Consider the following 15035-nt stretch of genomic DNA (forward strand, 5'->3'; position numbering starts at 1 on the left):
TATAATGAAACTGATTCCCAAATTGCTCTCTTATCATGATGCTCTTATCAAACAGGATAATCCAATAATCACATGTCTTGGTGCTGCTAAATGCATCAATGAAATCAATGGGGCAGCCATTCTCCTAGTCTGAAAGGAATTTGAGCAGTAAAAACATGAGATGAGAATATTTTATATTAAGACGGAATAAAAAGTAAAACGCTGCAAAACTGTTCACCAACAACCATCCCATAGAATGTATGTAAGAACACATTAATTTTGGGTAAAAGGAAAGATTGAAAGAAAGCAGGTTTTTTTCAAATCACACAAGAAAAAAGTGGAAAAGTTCCACCATACACAAAACATGCCCATCACCTCCAGAGCTTGCATATGGCATGAAAACACTGGGCCTTGCCCAGAGGATAGTGAGATCCAGGGGCCAGCTAACAGAGAAAGGAGAAGGCAGAAATGAACATGGGTGTTTGGCCTATAGCAAGTTTCCTTGCCAGAGCAGAACTCTCTAACCCACTTTCTCTCCTGTCGGTGCTGCCCAAATGCATACATGCTCAGTATCAAGTGGAACAGTGGTGGATGATTTCCTCCCTACACTGCAGCTGGTTCACTCTCAGGCTGGACAAGAGGAGAGCACTCACATGTGCAAGACAGTCCATACCAAAGGCATGATGCCATTAGAGAAGCATAGCAGATGGGCCAGGGTGTCTGCTTTGCAGCATACAGGCAGTACTGCTCAAGTTCAGCGCACTTGAGCTCTTTGGGCTTCCTCCTCAGGCTTACAGCTTTGAGTTGTTCTGGTTATTATATATCTCCACAACCAAGCCCCAGAACCTGCACAAACTTTTCCCATTACCTTCAGTCCTGTCCCAAGTCCAGCTCAGATGAGAAGCAGAATAAGGGCCAAGAAAAATAACAAAGACTACGCAGGCTTTGAAAGAAGCAGCACTCCTCATTATGTGATTTTTTCCCCTCCCTCGCATAATTACTTTTCTTTCATAATTTTTCTTCTTTTCAATGAAACAAAGGATATGCATCCAGCTAGTGTGATTAGATTTCATTTAATAAAACATTTCGGGCTTGATTCATTTTTTGAAGAGGAAAGAAAAGAAACTTAGGAAGAAATGCACACTAGCTGTTTTCAGAGCTGCCTCAAAGGTAAAGTCAAAGACACAACAGAAACCCAACATTTTTTTTGAAGCCCTGTCACCCTGAGAGATCCAGATCCTGGCAAGTGCCACACTCGCTGTCTCCCACGAGCCTGTAGTACCTTACTGACTGCGCTCAGGTTTGGGTCTGCCCCACAGACCTGCAGCAAAGCAGTGTTCTCTGAAAGCAAGCTACAAATACAGAGACAGAAATTGTACATCACAGGTCATCAGGTCATCTAATTATTTGGCTGACACAATGCTACATTCCAGCAAGAAAATTGCATTTAGACTGACATGAATATTATAACCAGAAATATACTGAGAGTTCATACAAATGTAATATATGGGCATAATCTTTACATAAGAAATAACAGTTTCAGTAATACAGTTTATTTGCCAAAATGTTATGACCTATATCAGAAATAAAGGAAGAAAGAAGAAATGTGTACCTCAGAAACATATCTGAATAAAGGAATTTGGGACAAAGCCTGGAAAAACCTGCAAGAAAGCTGGTTTAGTGGTCAAGTCATCCCAGGTGCTCTTAGAGTCAAGCTATAAGGAAGGGGCGAGAAAGACTCAGGAAAAAAAGGCAGTAGGGATCAAACTCCTGAAACAATTTGACTTATGCCAAGTTCATGTTCAAAGCACCCGTGGGAAAGACAGTAGCAAAAATCCAGCCAGATGAATTGGTCTGATGGCCAAATTGGGCCCACAGGCTGTAGGTTAAGCATCCTCGTTCTAAAGTACAGGGATAGATAGGGTGAAATCTACCCTTGACATCCTTGTTTTCAGGCCCAAAAGAAACCGGATTATACCCAAAGCTTTAATCTCCTATAAATCACACAACAGCCTCCTGAGAAACCTGACCTTCCCTCAGTACTCCCTGGTACCCCATCCCCAAACATCCTACTGTGGCGATTACGTTGAGAAGCTTCCTCTACCTGCTATCTTCTAATGCTCTTTGATTCCCTGTTGCTGCCCCTCCTCTCTTGTTTCTCAAGGTCAAATCTCACTCAGTAAGCAGTGTACGAATGAGTGACAACTTGAGAAGGAAACAAAAAACAGGGTTGATTTCACAACAAAATATCTTGCTCTCAGATAGAGTCAAGCCCTGAGATTACAAGTAGTAACAGATGACAGAAGTTGGCTGCACAGGGGATGGAGGGACTGCAAAGAGACAGAGGGGTGCTGTGATTGCAGCAGGGCATCTTGATCGAGTTTCTTAGCAGGTAACATCATCGCCCTCAGAAGGGTTACCCCAGACTTACACATGTGCAAAAAAGAACTGGATCCTTTAATACTGATAGGTTCCAGCAAGTAAAGAAATATGAAGCGTTTAGAAGTAACAGCATTTTTTTATGTACAGTAGCCAAGCAGCCTCATGAGGCACATAGGCTATGCTGCTTTTCACGCACAAAGATTGCAAAGGAGTATTTGTGTGCAAAAAAGAAGCAAGAAAGCTAGCAGAGAGGCTAGAGTCCCACTGGAATTTTGAGCCTACATCAAGGGAAATAATGTAGCCAATTTCACATTATGACAAATAGGATGATAACTAATGATAAGCTCAAAGTGCGAGGAACCCAAAGGAGTTCCTGAATTCACCTGATAACCAGGTGGCAAGCTCAAAGTAAACATCAGCAAAAATACAGAAGTAAGCAATTCCAACTCATTGCTTGTTTAAAGAATAAAGTCACATGCTTTATTTCCCACGTGCTGGCATTACTAATATGGTGTTTTCTTGAAGATAAACACATTGAGGAGAAGAATCAACCAACAGAGAACTTGGAGAGAACAACCAGTGTGAATCCATACTGATCAAGTCGTTCCTTCCCACCTCTGTGGCCAACATGGCTGGCACAGGACAGACTCCTAGGCCCAGAGTGCCGGTCTTGTCTGACTCATCTGCTCTGCTCTTGTGCATCCACAATTTTCCATACAGATTATGGGTATTTCTCACTCATACGAAACAGGAATACGCACATGGAGTGCAAAAAGGGGCATTGTTCACATTTAAGACAAAAAACTACTGTTGGGTACTGTTCTCCCAGATACGTATAATATGACTTTATCCAGGCGTCTTTAAGATCTTCATGATAAACTGGAAATGTGCAGCTATGCACTTGTCTAGGCTTCCTCCCTCTAAAAATATCCAGTACTTTACTATTCCAAGAATGTGAGTTTGTCATTTCCCTTAAATCATCCTGGGCTTTTAGTGTCAATTCTCATTTTGCACAGCTGCAAATGACTCAGTTGTCATAGAAGACAGATATAGCCATGATATCACTTACAAATGATTTATTTCTATAAAGTACATAAAAATCATTTTGACTATATAGGTTTAATGTGCCAGTGGTGCAGCTATGGAAATAAAGGAAAATATCATAACTTCTTTAAGTAATGAAAAAGAAAAACTCACATTATAAGAGCTATTGATAAACTGTCCAGACTTTCAGTTTTAAAGGGATCAAGTGATCAGCTCATTGAACAGGGTGGCAGCACAAAAAAACATGTTGTATTGGACTTGCTATCCATCATGTCTGACATCCCACTTAACAAAGCAATCAATCCTTGATTAAACAAGGAATTTCCCATCTTCTACCAAAAAAATTCCAAACAAATCAAACCCTCCTGCAGGTCTCACTGCATCAAGCTCGCTGGAAAAATGTTGTATTCCGCCTTTGAGATGACAGAACTACAGTAGACTTTGGACCATTTAAATTATCTAACCATTCCACCCTGACTCCCCCAGTTACTTCCAGTAACTTACAATTCCCCTCTTTTCCCCCTCTTATCCTTCACAGCTTCAAAACAACTTGATTAACTAAATCAATGATTGCCTCTTCTCTTCAAAGAGCTCCTCTCTTCGGAGCAGATTAGCAGTCACTGAATCTACAAGTTGCTTGAAAACAATGGAAAACGCTCTCTTCCTGGCCTGAAAGAACTTTCACATTTGTGGCAGTTCTGCTAATTCAGGAAATTAGGTCCCTTCCCTCACATCTTTGAGGATCAAGGCATTGCACTGCAATACTGTTACACAACAGAGTAACAGTATGTCCCAACTGTTACACTATAGTGTAGTATACAGTCTTCAAATCCTCAAAATCATATTATTTTCCTTATGAGCTCAGCAGCTTACTGGAAGAAATCAGTAAGCAATTACTAATTACTAATGGTCAACTCTGCCACAAGCTCATGGTGAAGGCCTGGAAAATTTCCCAGCAGTGAAAACAAATGCATTTCCCTTATAATAAAGAACATTTGTCACCAAGGCTCCTCATTTCCTACAACCAGGTTTCAAGTTAAAAGGTGTCAGTTTGACACCATATGCGAAGCTGCTAGGTACCTAGATTGGAAGTTAGCACTTTTATTCCCTGCAGACACAAGGAATACATATGAAGGTTAGAACAGATGGTGGGGAAGTCACAAAACGTATGGTTTTTTTTTTGGATACCTTCACAATAAGAAACAAAAGAAACAACCTTTCCTCTATCTGTTGCTACCACTCATTGTTTCTCGTGGTTTCAAGTTAGTCTGGCACAGAGAGTTTATTCTTTTACTCCTCCGATTTTCACCAAATAAATGGTCCCCGAGAGAGAGAGAACTAACTTGGTGATCCCTAATCCTCCTCCATTGCTGTGTGCCATCTTTGGGAGGCTGTCACAAGCAATCAGGCACAAAGGTGCACAGTCACATGCAATGCCACATGCAACTCTCTAGCTGCCTTATGAATTGTAAACAGTTAAAAATGGGAGCAAAGGAAACAGATTTTACCAGTTCTTGCTGCATGAATTTTAACCACACAATCACCAATCTTTACAGAGGGCCAAAAGACATACAGACTTCTTCCAGGACAGTAATAGCACAGTTAAAAAGCAGGGATGACCTACTATAATACAAAGAACTCAGAAAACTTTAAAATGAATGATAATTAGACCTTCCCACCCCCAAAGTTTCCATTTGTCAATCATAACAAACGTTTTACCTTGAACAAGATGAAAGATTTCCATAAAAATTGTTTTTCAATTGAAAATGATTATTCTTGACTGAATTATTTTGGTCTGCTGTTCTTGTAAAACATCAACATTTTGTTGAAATGCCAGTTGCCCAATCACCAGACCATTTTGATTCAAAAAGATATCACAGAACTTCAAGGAAATTACAGCAGAACTGTTCCCATGCTCTGCGACGGGCTCGCTGAATAGATTCCATTTCTCACAACCCACCAAAGCTCATAACACATCACCCTTCCTCTCACTTATGGAGGGGAAAAAAGGGTACTGTGAAAAAGCCTACCATCACAATACATTGTTGTTAATTCCAAAATAACCCTGTGACAGCCTCAGGAGGCTAAGAGGCAAAGGTGAAAGTGTTACATTTTACATGCACAAGAATGTGACTGTAAAATGGCTTATTGTAGACAAAGAAAATAATGAGGAAGAAAACCAGATCCCATTAAGGACTACAGCATTTCTGCTGACCACAATACACAGTAAGAACAAAAACTGTTGTTGTCCCTGCATAAGGGTTCACTGAAGTCCGATTCCCTTTTCAAACTTTTTCCTGACAAAATGACATTTCTTGTTGTTTTAAAAAATTAATTTCTTTCCACGTCCTTCCCAACTTTCAAATACCCTTAGACGATAGTCAGACTTTGTCACTACTTAGTTGTTTTACGTATGCTTAATCTTTCCTTGTAATTTCATCCTACCAGATCCTTAATCATTGTCCCTTTCTCAACAGCATGGCACCTGAATGTTTGACAAGCACGTGCAACCATGCTTTAGAAACACCGTAATAGAAACATTCTGATTTCCAACTAAATTATGGTTTTCTTAATGACCATAATGACATTTCAAAGGCAATTTGTTATGGAAATATGTAACACATATTAAGGCCCCTGACGATGGACAATTGTTTGGGATAGGGGGGTAGTTTTTCCAGTCCACAACCACTCTGCAAAGGGTTATAGACAACTAGCTTCTGTTTTCTGGAGATCATCAAGTCTTCGGTCAAGGACAAAGCCCAGAGTGGGAAGGAAACGCCAAGGAGGTCTGTTCTCTGCTTCACACCCACGCACAGACCTGACTGCATATGCCACAAGAACAACCTCCTCCTCTGGAAGGCCTTACATACTTCCTAATATCCAGGTTTGGCGGTGAATCCTGTAATTCCAGGGATGTTTGAATGTATAAAACTACGCAAAATTAAGCTTCAAAAGTAGCCTTGGATTCTAGCTGCTTCTGCAAAATATGAAGCATTTCAGTGGACTAAGTTGAGCTGGACAAGAACCTCCATTCCCCAGAAACTCATTATATGAAAAATGCTCTGAAGCCTAAATTCAGCAGGGAACTGTGCAGTCCAAGGGAGAATACATCCCAAATCCTCACAACATACGTATTTTCTATGCTGAGGATTGCTGGGATGCTACTGAAGCTGGGGAAGGATTTCTTGTCCCTTTTTCCATGGCTTCTAGGAAAGCATGTGCCTTGTGCCTTCAATGGCAGTAATTATGACTTACATGCATATCCTACAACCACAGGACAAAGATCAAAATGATTTGGAAGTCTTAGGATTTTAATTAAGAGTGCGCGTTTCTGCCTTGAAATTTAAGTATCTTTAAAGATCACTTGATGATTCAGTGATTGTTGTTCTTTTGTTTTTTGCTCTCTGAGGGGAAGAAAGTACAACTTAAAAATTACTCACAAGTATGTGTTGCTCATCACTAGCTTGAGGAAAAAAATCTATTGATTACACTTTGTTGTTACTACAACGTGAGGAGCTGTGACATTTCATTCACAGTTGTATGGAAACAGACTTTGCGACTGTGAGGACTTCTGAGTGTAAGCTGGTTAGGAATCTAAAAAAACAAATGAGGAAAAGGAAGTACACATTTCTTAATCAAAAATAAGTTACTGGATGAAGAGTGTTCTGCCTGCATTCAAGAATAGTTTGACAAGTTAAAACTCGCATGAATCGTTCAGAATATTTTTTGAGGATTTATTCCCTAGAAAAAGTCACCGTTTTCAATTTTTCATTGCTCCCTCTTGACAAACTAAAGGTAAATTAAAAGTATTCCCTCAGATGCATTAAGGTAAAGCATGATTCTTTATGCTCTAGTTACTGGAAAGACCAGAGCAGTGGAAATAACTGAACTAAAAAATTCTATGAAATATACAGTTCCTTTAGCTCTTCAATGGGGGCTGCTTTTCTGAAAATATAAGCTTCTAAAATCCTAAGTAGAATAGAAGATGATACTCAGCGCAAAGAGTGTATCTTAATAGGCTGCAGTGAAGCTATTAAGTAGAAGTCTTTAGCAAGCTTAACTACTGGTTTGATAGGTAAATTCTGAGTGGCTATCTTAAGAAACCATCTTACTGCACAGAAACAAAAAAAAGACATCAAAGCTCTAAGCCAAAAATGATAGAAGAGAAGCCCAGCATTTAAAAGAATTGTTGGTATGTACTATGGGAGAGAGGTAACCCGCACTGAACATAGGTCAAGCAAATAGGCTTTTCATAAAGAGCAGTGGTTTCTGGGGCAGATTTTCCCCCTTTCTGCCTTAGGCAAGAAAACCTATCTGAAGTGGCTATTTCAGCCTACAGGTTGCAGTAGTGACAAAATTGTCCCCGATCCATTATTCGGAGAATATCAGCCAGGAATAATACAAATCTGTAGGAAGTCAGGGCTCTTTATTCAGCCTTTGAGACACTTTGAAAAAATAACTAAAAGTTGTACCTAAAGAGCATGGATGAGCTGTAAAACACTCCTCTGTGGAGCAAAGAGAAGGAAGAGTTTATGAGAGACAGAAATGCAAGTGTCAAACAGGCAGCAAAGCATCATATTTGGACTTTCTGGGAACAAAAGCCTACTGTTCCATTTGAAAAGCTGTCTGTCAGTATACATGGGACAAAGGATTTAGAGTATATATTAATACTATTAAACAAAACCTGCAGGTTCAAGCAGACAATGAGACAGCCAAGAGTATGCAGCAATATTCACATAAGTAAAAGATGGCCATGACCCTGGGCTGCATATGCAAAAAACCACTGTATCACTAGGCAGGCAGATAAATCCGGTTCTGCGTGACCTAGATCTGACAAGACTTACAATATCATATTTCATTATTGCCACTGCTTCCGCAACTCAACTGTGAGAAGGGAGCAAGGTCTTCCAAAATGAAGAAAAATGACTGAACGACTAATTTCTGAGTGGAGCATGAATAGACGCACACATCAGGCATTAACACTTAATAAGTGAAAGAAAGAAATATATTAGGCAGCTGTAAAATGGTCACTACAGGCACAATGCAGCTCAGCTCTTGCTAAACTTGAAGGACCAGCCCATCAAATAACTAGGCAGATTTATGCTGTGCTAGGGGAATGCCGACAGGTAACTGCAAGACATGTATATTTCCCTGTGTAGAATATCATGCCTCAATCACAGAGGAAGAAAGATTGACCACGTTAAACATGGACAGCTTGACCAAGTGAAGGCTGAAAAGCAACAAAACAAGACCACATAAATGAATTATTCAAAGAATTATTCAAAGAGAACAAACATCAGCAAGGTGAAGGAACTATCCGAATACAAACAGAGCTAATAGAATGAAAAGAAGTATGTACAAGAAATATCAGGTAAAATTTTCAGAATTATGCCTGTTAAACAACAAAATACAGTTTCTAGGGAAGCAGTTCAAACACAATCACATCAGTCTCACAGAACCATATAGCAAACAACTTTTGGAAACACATACTGATAAAGCACTTGACTTGCTGCATATTGCAGGCAATCTTTGCTACCTTTAACAGTCCTTAGTTTAGGAATAGTCTCTTTTGTGGATTTTTTTTTTTTTTAAACAAAACAAAAAGAAAACCCAGAACATGTGCATGAAATACAAAGGATAAAATTAAATATTTTAAAATTGGATCTGAACTTTCGGCATGTAACACAATTTTATATTGCTAACGGAAACAAAATTATTTCACAGGTATGTAGCATAAGTAAGTCTACACATCTGTCTGCTGACATTTCCACCACATCTGAATTTAAAATAAAAGTGGGTATGAGAGGCTGAAAAACATCCAACTCTTTCTTATGCACCCAGTCACCTATCTTAAAGGTTTGATAGTGCTCTTTCCCAATGCAGCATCAGGTCATAAGAGCAAATAGCTGCAGCTACTCATACACTCTATGTTGAAAAGAAATAAACTATCTTCATTCCTTAAGAAATTAAACAGTTCTCATTATATGCTTATCTATTATTACATATAATATTTATTATATAATTACGTAGAAAAAATATACTGTGAAAATCTGCAAGAACTCCGGTAAGCGATAAGTTTACCTATGCAAGAGACTGGTGAATAAGACACTTAATACTGGTTTCTTACAAGTAGATTGCACAGAATTTTACCAATGTGATAGCTCTCCCCTTTAGCAGGGCACAAAACAGAGTTGAGAGAGGTAAAATCCTTCAATTCAAGTACTTCCTGAAAGTACTTGAGCAGGCCAGTAGCAAAACAAAGATGCACTATCCACAAACCGTGCTGCTATTCTTAGTCATGATAAAAAGGTCAAAGATCGAAGAGAAATGAAAAACATCCCTCTCAACTGTAAGGAAAGCATAGGAAAGTTGCTGCAGACTAGAGCTGATCAAAATATGATGTTCTTCTCAAGTCATGCTGTTGGGAAGGTTATTGTGAAAGACTATTTCACATTTGTTTCCCTTTAGGAGACCACATATAGGGGCTTAAGTCCCTTTTTGGCCTGTCGCATTAGGAATCAAACCAAGCCCTATCTTCTGCGTATCTCCAAGTGAGAAAAGGCCTCAGTTAAACGCATTTTGAAAGCGTACCATTCAAAATAATGTTGAATAGGTTCTGTTTCATTTCAAAGAGAATTGTTGTACTCAGCCCTCTAAGACCGAGTTTTTCAGAAACGTATAATGGATTTGGGTGTTTGACTTGCCCCCAAGTGGCTTTGAAAATCCCACTTGGTTTACAGCTATAAATCTGTCATCATTCACAAGCACTAAATTCACTTCAAAAATAAACAGTTATAAAGAATGCTGTCACAAGACAGGCTGCAGTATGTCCCACATGTCATAAAAACTGATCATCCAATGTTTAAGCAGCACAGAAAGGGATGAGGCAAAATGCCCGATTAAAATTTTCTACAGCAGTTCCACATCTCTCCCAGAGATGAATATCCCCAAGTCCCCTTCACATAAAGGGTCTTTTTCTGAAAAACTGCCTTACAGCAAGAGCACTGAACAGTATTCAGAGGAAGGTATTACGCAGATTACGATATCTATGATCTTTTTCTCTTTTTGTAAAGGAGAAGTTACAGCATAAGAGAATGAATGCTAAGTCTAATGCAATAATTTCTAATGTATTCCTGCATATTCCGGCATATGAGGGGATTCTCTTTCGGTCATGTTTTCCCTAAAAGGCATTCCTATATGAATAAATGACAGCTGGAAACACTAAATGACTCCCCCTAACTGTGTTTTGCTTATACACTTGTAAAGTAAGGTTACTGACTATATGAATATCCAGAATCTTTGGGTAACTTACTACAGGCCATATATTTTGACAACTATATTACTTCTACAATCAGAAGGAATAATAAACTTACATTCTTTGCAACTCCATTGAAAAGCACACACATTTTATCAATGAAAAAGAAGTGAAATTACCCATTTTAACCCTAGAGTGAGTTCTGACCATTGCATCTCAGGCTATCCAAACCCTTTTGGCTCAGTAAAAATTCCTGTTGGCTACAAGAAAATTTTTTCTTAGCACATGGGAATCATTATTCTTCTGAGTTTTCCTTGTACCATATTTGTCATTTACACCCAATAGTTTCTACTGTAGTAGCTTAAAAAAGTTGTGCTCAGATGACAGCCAAAACTCCCTATATTTTTACTTAAACTAGTGCCTCAGATTTTCAATTTCCTTGAAGAACCGGGACAAAGTAACAAGCTTGTTCCCTATTGTTCACGATTACCAAACTTAATTCCATTTAAATTTGCAGCTTCTGCATTTGTAAACATACTGAAATAGTAACCCTTCAGTCCAGCCCACAGCTGCTTACAGTAAAGCATCATTACATCTGAAGCAGAAAACCAAGACTAATTTTCTCCACCTTAACCTCTGTGGAGAAGCCAGAGGCAAGTAGTGTTCTCAACAACAGGAGGTCAGAATTATCCACTATGCCACCAAAAAAATATTACAAAGATCCTTAAAAGAATGGTTACTGTAACACCAGGAGGGAACCATGAAAACAACTGAACAGCCCCAGACTGAATTCCTTTGTCAATGAACATCCCCAAATGGTCCCAAGAAATGAAGATGAAAAAACCCTTAGAGAAATGTAACACTCATTAAGCAACTCCATTTCCAGTAGCAAGTGAGGGGTTGTCACAAGTGAACAGTTCTTTGCATTCACTCTTGGGACGCTCGCCACCTGTTCCTTGCCTCCTTCTTTAGGCCAGAGGAACACTTGGAGTGACTATAAAAGCAGCAGTCTACAGGAATTATAGCCCACAGCCATATAATTGCAAGCTGTGATCTCATCAACTAAGCAGGGTGAAGCTGGGTCACTACTTGGGTAGTCAATATCTGGGGAAATCCCCCCCCCATCGAGCAGCACACGGGGCTGATGGAGGCTCTGCAGAAGAGCCAGACTTTTAGGCTGGGGTAGCTGTGAGCAATTCACAGATGTCTGCATTCCCAATCACCACAACTGCCTATGCAAAATCTAAAACTACCAGTGAGTAACTAGCAGGCAATCACATCTCCTCTGTGCAGCCGTAACTAAGCTTGCACATGCAGCCACCGCTAACTAACGGGCACACAGAGGAATGCAGACCTCTTAAGCAGAGCTCCCAAATACCACATGGTGTTTTTCACAGGGGAAGAGTTGGGCTGACTTGGCCATTTGTCAGTCCAGAAAACTGCACGCTGCCTAACTAAAATTCCTGCTTACAATTATTTTTTATGGATTGCTTTTGCTGCTTCCTGGGCCTGCTCTGCATCGGTACACACAGGTCTCCTGCTTCCCTCCCTGCTCCTTGCACAAGGTGCACATCAGTGGAGGGAGGGCACATCAGTCCCTGAAGAACAGCTTTTATAGACTTAAAAGTTTCTTTATCTCTTCTAGACCATTCTGCCTAATAAAAGATATTACCTATTTGCAAATCTTGTCTCCAGCTGTATGTGGGTGCTTCCTGCTGTTTGGTGTGGGGCTGCAGCAAAGTTTCCTGAAGACACAGAACCAGGTGTGAGCACACATACAATACCACTACCACCGCACCGTGCACGGCACTTGCCTTTTTGTCTAACAACTCCCTATTAACAAGATCTAGCTAAGACTTCTCATTTTCAAGGGAAATTTGGCTTTTCTATCAAACCATATTTTTACATGGAAAGCATCTACTGTCTTAGACATCCTTGGAGTTCACCCCAAAAATTTCCAGGGCTAGAAAATGAAGATTCCTACAGCTTGTTTTTCAGTGAAGCATAAGCATCTTCAAGGAGGTTCCAGCAGCAAAAGATCACGTACTATCACCTCAGGCTAGTTCAGAGGCGCAGGGCCAAGCACTCCCCACCCAGCACCGCCCCAAGCTGCCGCACCAGCCTTAGCGGACATGCAGGCGAGGTGCCCAGCAGGGGAGTGGCTCCCGCTGGGGCAACATCAGCTCCTTACCCGGCGTTTCCGAGGCCGGCTCCCTGGACGGGACCCACCGCAGAGGAGGGTGCCGAGGACGCGGGGTGGCTGCAGGGTGGCCCTCTCCACGGCAAGGGCCGGCCAGGCCCGCAGCCCCGCTCTGAGGCGGGCGGGTGCCCTCACGCAGCGAGCCTCCCCCACAGAGAGAAGATGGCGGCAGCGCACTCTGCCGAGCGCTGGCCGTCGCGGTGCACGCGACCCTTATCGCCTCTCGGCGGCCCGGCGCCGCCGCACCCCCGCGGGCGGGGCGGGGCGGGGCGGGGCGCGGCGGCAGCCGGAAGAGCGGGGCTGGGGCGGTGCCGCGTCCTTCGCGCGAACGGTGGCAAAATGGCGGCCGGCAGTATGAGGTGTGCGGCGGCGTGTGGGGGCGGCGGCAGCGGTGCCCAGGTGGGTCGGCGGCGTCGAGGCTGACGCGTCGGTAGGCTCTGGGGGTAGGTGGAAAAGGTTGTGCTGTTTGTACCAGGCAGAGCATGGTGAGGCAGATGAAGGCCCTAGAGCTGGAGTCAGGGCTGGTCCATAGAGCCTCGCTGTTCAGTGTTGCTGGGGGTTTTGTAGAGCTGGAGGTGTTAACAGAAAACCCTGAGTGCCTCCCTGTCTGCGGCTGGGTCTTTCCCCTTAAAGCTAGGGCTGTGCCGGGTGCCCGCGGTGAGCTGCCCTGGGCGCCACGAGGGCGCGGAGGGGCTGCTGCTCCGGCCCTCGGTGGGGCACCTGACCGTCCTCGGTGGCGTTTCCCAGCGAGCGTTTGCTAGCGTCGGCCTGCTGCGCAGGCACGTTACTGCGTGCCTCTTGGTTTGTTCTGTCCTGTTTGACACATCTTATGTTTAGCCTGTTTGAAGGGAGGAACGTGTGAGAAGTTTGCAATTTAAAAAAGAAAAACAAAATGCTGTGCACTTGCACACAAAACAGCAGAATAGTGTTGGTGCCTTGATAAACTGGGATCTTGTGTCTTGAAATGCTACTGGTTATCATATTAAAGGAAATATTTTTACTTGCCAGACTCTCTAACTCTTTTTTTCTGGACTGTGCTTCTTGCTAGCTATTAGGATCAGAAGGTTCAGTTTAGACGTTAGTCCCTGTTTGCCAGAACGGATGTGATCCCTAATAAGTGAAAGAAAAGGGACTCATAAAGAGGTCGTGTCCAATGTTTTTCTCTCTGATACTGATTGGCAGGAAAATGGCTTGCAGTTGACTGCAAAGGGGACTTGTCCTGTGGGTGAAGCTGGATAATCATGCTTTAAGATGAGTTTGCGCTGGAGTTTGGGATCTGACCCTCTTTCAGAAAACTCGGAGGAAGGCCATAGCACTCAGATTTCCTTTGCTTATGTAAAGGCTTCTGCAAGGGGACGTGATTTCCAGGCCTCTTACATGTCCAAGCCTGGGAGCTGTGCCCGCAGCCCTGGCTCTGAATTGGCTGGGAAAGGTTCAAGAGAGCTGTTCCTATGCTCTGAGTTCAACAAAGTACTTAAACAACTGTTTCTAATCTTGTACATTTCATACTGACCTGAGGCCTTCATGGAGATGCTTGCTGACTTAATTTCGGTTTTCTGTACTACAGCTCTTCTTCAGTGAATCTGAACATCATGCTGTGTGTCTTCTGCCGCTACTGTGTGAACGCTTTCTATTAAGCATAGTTTTTCTTTCCATTTTTTTCTCCCTTTGGTGCCCTTTTCCTTTTTTTCCAAGCTTCTCTAAGACTGCTGTAATGTGCTACAGAATTTTGCCAAAGACAGTGGCAGTGACTGCTGACTGAAATACCAGGTAAACCTTGGTGAAAAAGGGCCAGAAATCTAGACTTGAGTAAGACACTGAATCAGTTTGCTGTAGGTCACGCAGATTTAATCAGGAAACTGTCCGCGCAACACAAAAAGATAAAGTATAGCAGAAGTGTACCGTCTGGTGGGTGATGCGCTGGTGAGCATGCATTTTTTGTGCATTATCCTTAGATGGGAGCAGGAGGAAAATAACTACGTGCCCTCTTTGGAGAGCAATAGGAGGCCCATCCCTTCATATGCAAAGCTCCCTCTGGAAGCTGATGAGGGAACATCATATTGTGTGAATTCCTCTTCTGTGCCTTTTCTCTCTCTTCACTATTTGCTCCTTGGAAGTTTCTCTTTTTGTGCTGTGGCTTGCTGTCTGACACTGTAACTGAAAGGCCAGATTTCC

General features: G+C 42.0%; 1 protein-coding gene and 1 long non-coding RNA gene across 3 annotated transcripts in view; one reads left to right on the forward strand and one right to left on the reverse strand.

Annotated features, from left to right (window-relative positions):
• LOC138068218 (uncharacterized) overlaps positions 1-13054 on the reverse strand; it is a 78216-nt gene extending 65162 nt beyond the window's left edge. Inside the window, exon 1 of the long non-coding RNA XR_011142923.1 lies at positions 12852-13054. This is a non-coding gene — a long non-coding RNA (uncharacterized lncRNA). The remainder of the gene's footprint in view (positions 1-12851) is intronic.
• A 145-nt stretch (positions 13055-13199) lies between these two features.
• The window catches only part of NYAP2 (neuronal tyrosine-phosphorylated phosphoinositide-3-kinase adaptor 2), a 185743-nt gene continuing 183907 nt past the window's right edge, over positions 13200-15035 (forward strand). The window contains exon 1 of one of the 2 annotated variants that reach the window (XM_068954295.1): positions 13200-13259. The gene's annotated coding sequence lies outside the window, so the exon portion shown is untranslated. The remainder of the gene's footprint in view (positions 13260-15035) is intronic. The other variant, XM_068954291.1, reaches the window with a different exon arrangement.

This window comes from Struthio camelus, chromosome 9 (assembly GCF_040807025.1).
Source record: "Struthio camelus isolate bStrCam1 chromosome 9, bStrCam1.hap1, whole genome shotgun sequence".
Taxonomy (NCBI): Eukaryota; Metazoa; Chordata; class Aves; order Struthioniformes; family Struthionidae; genus Struthio; species Struthio camelus.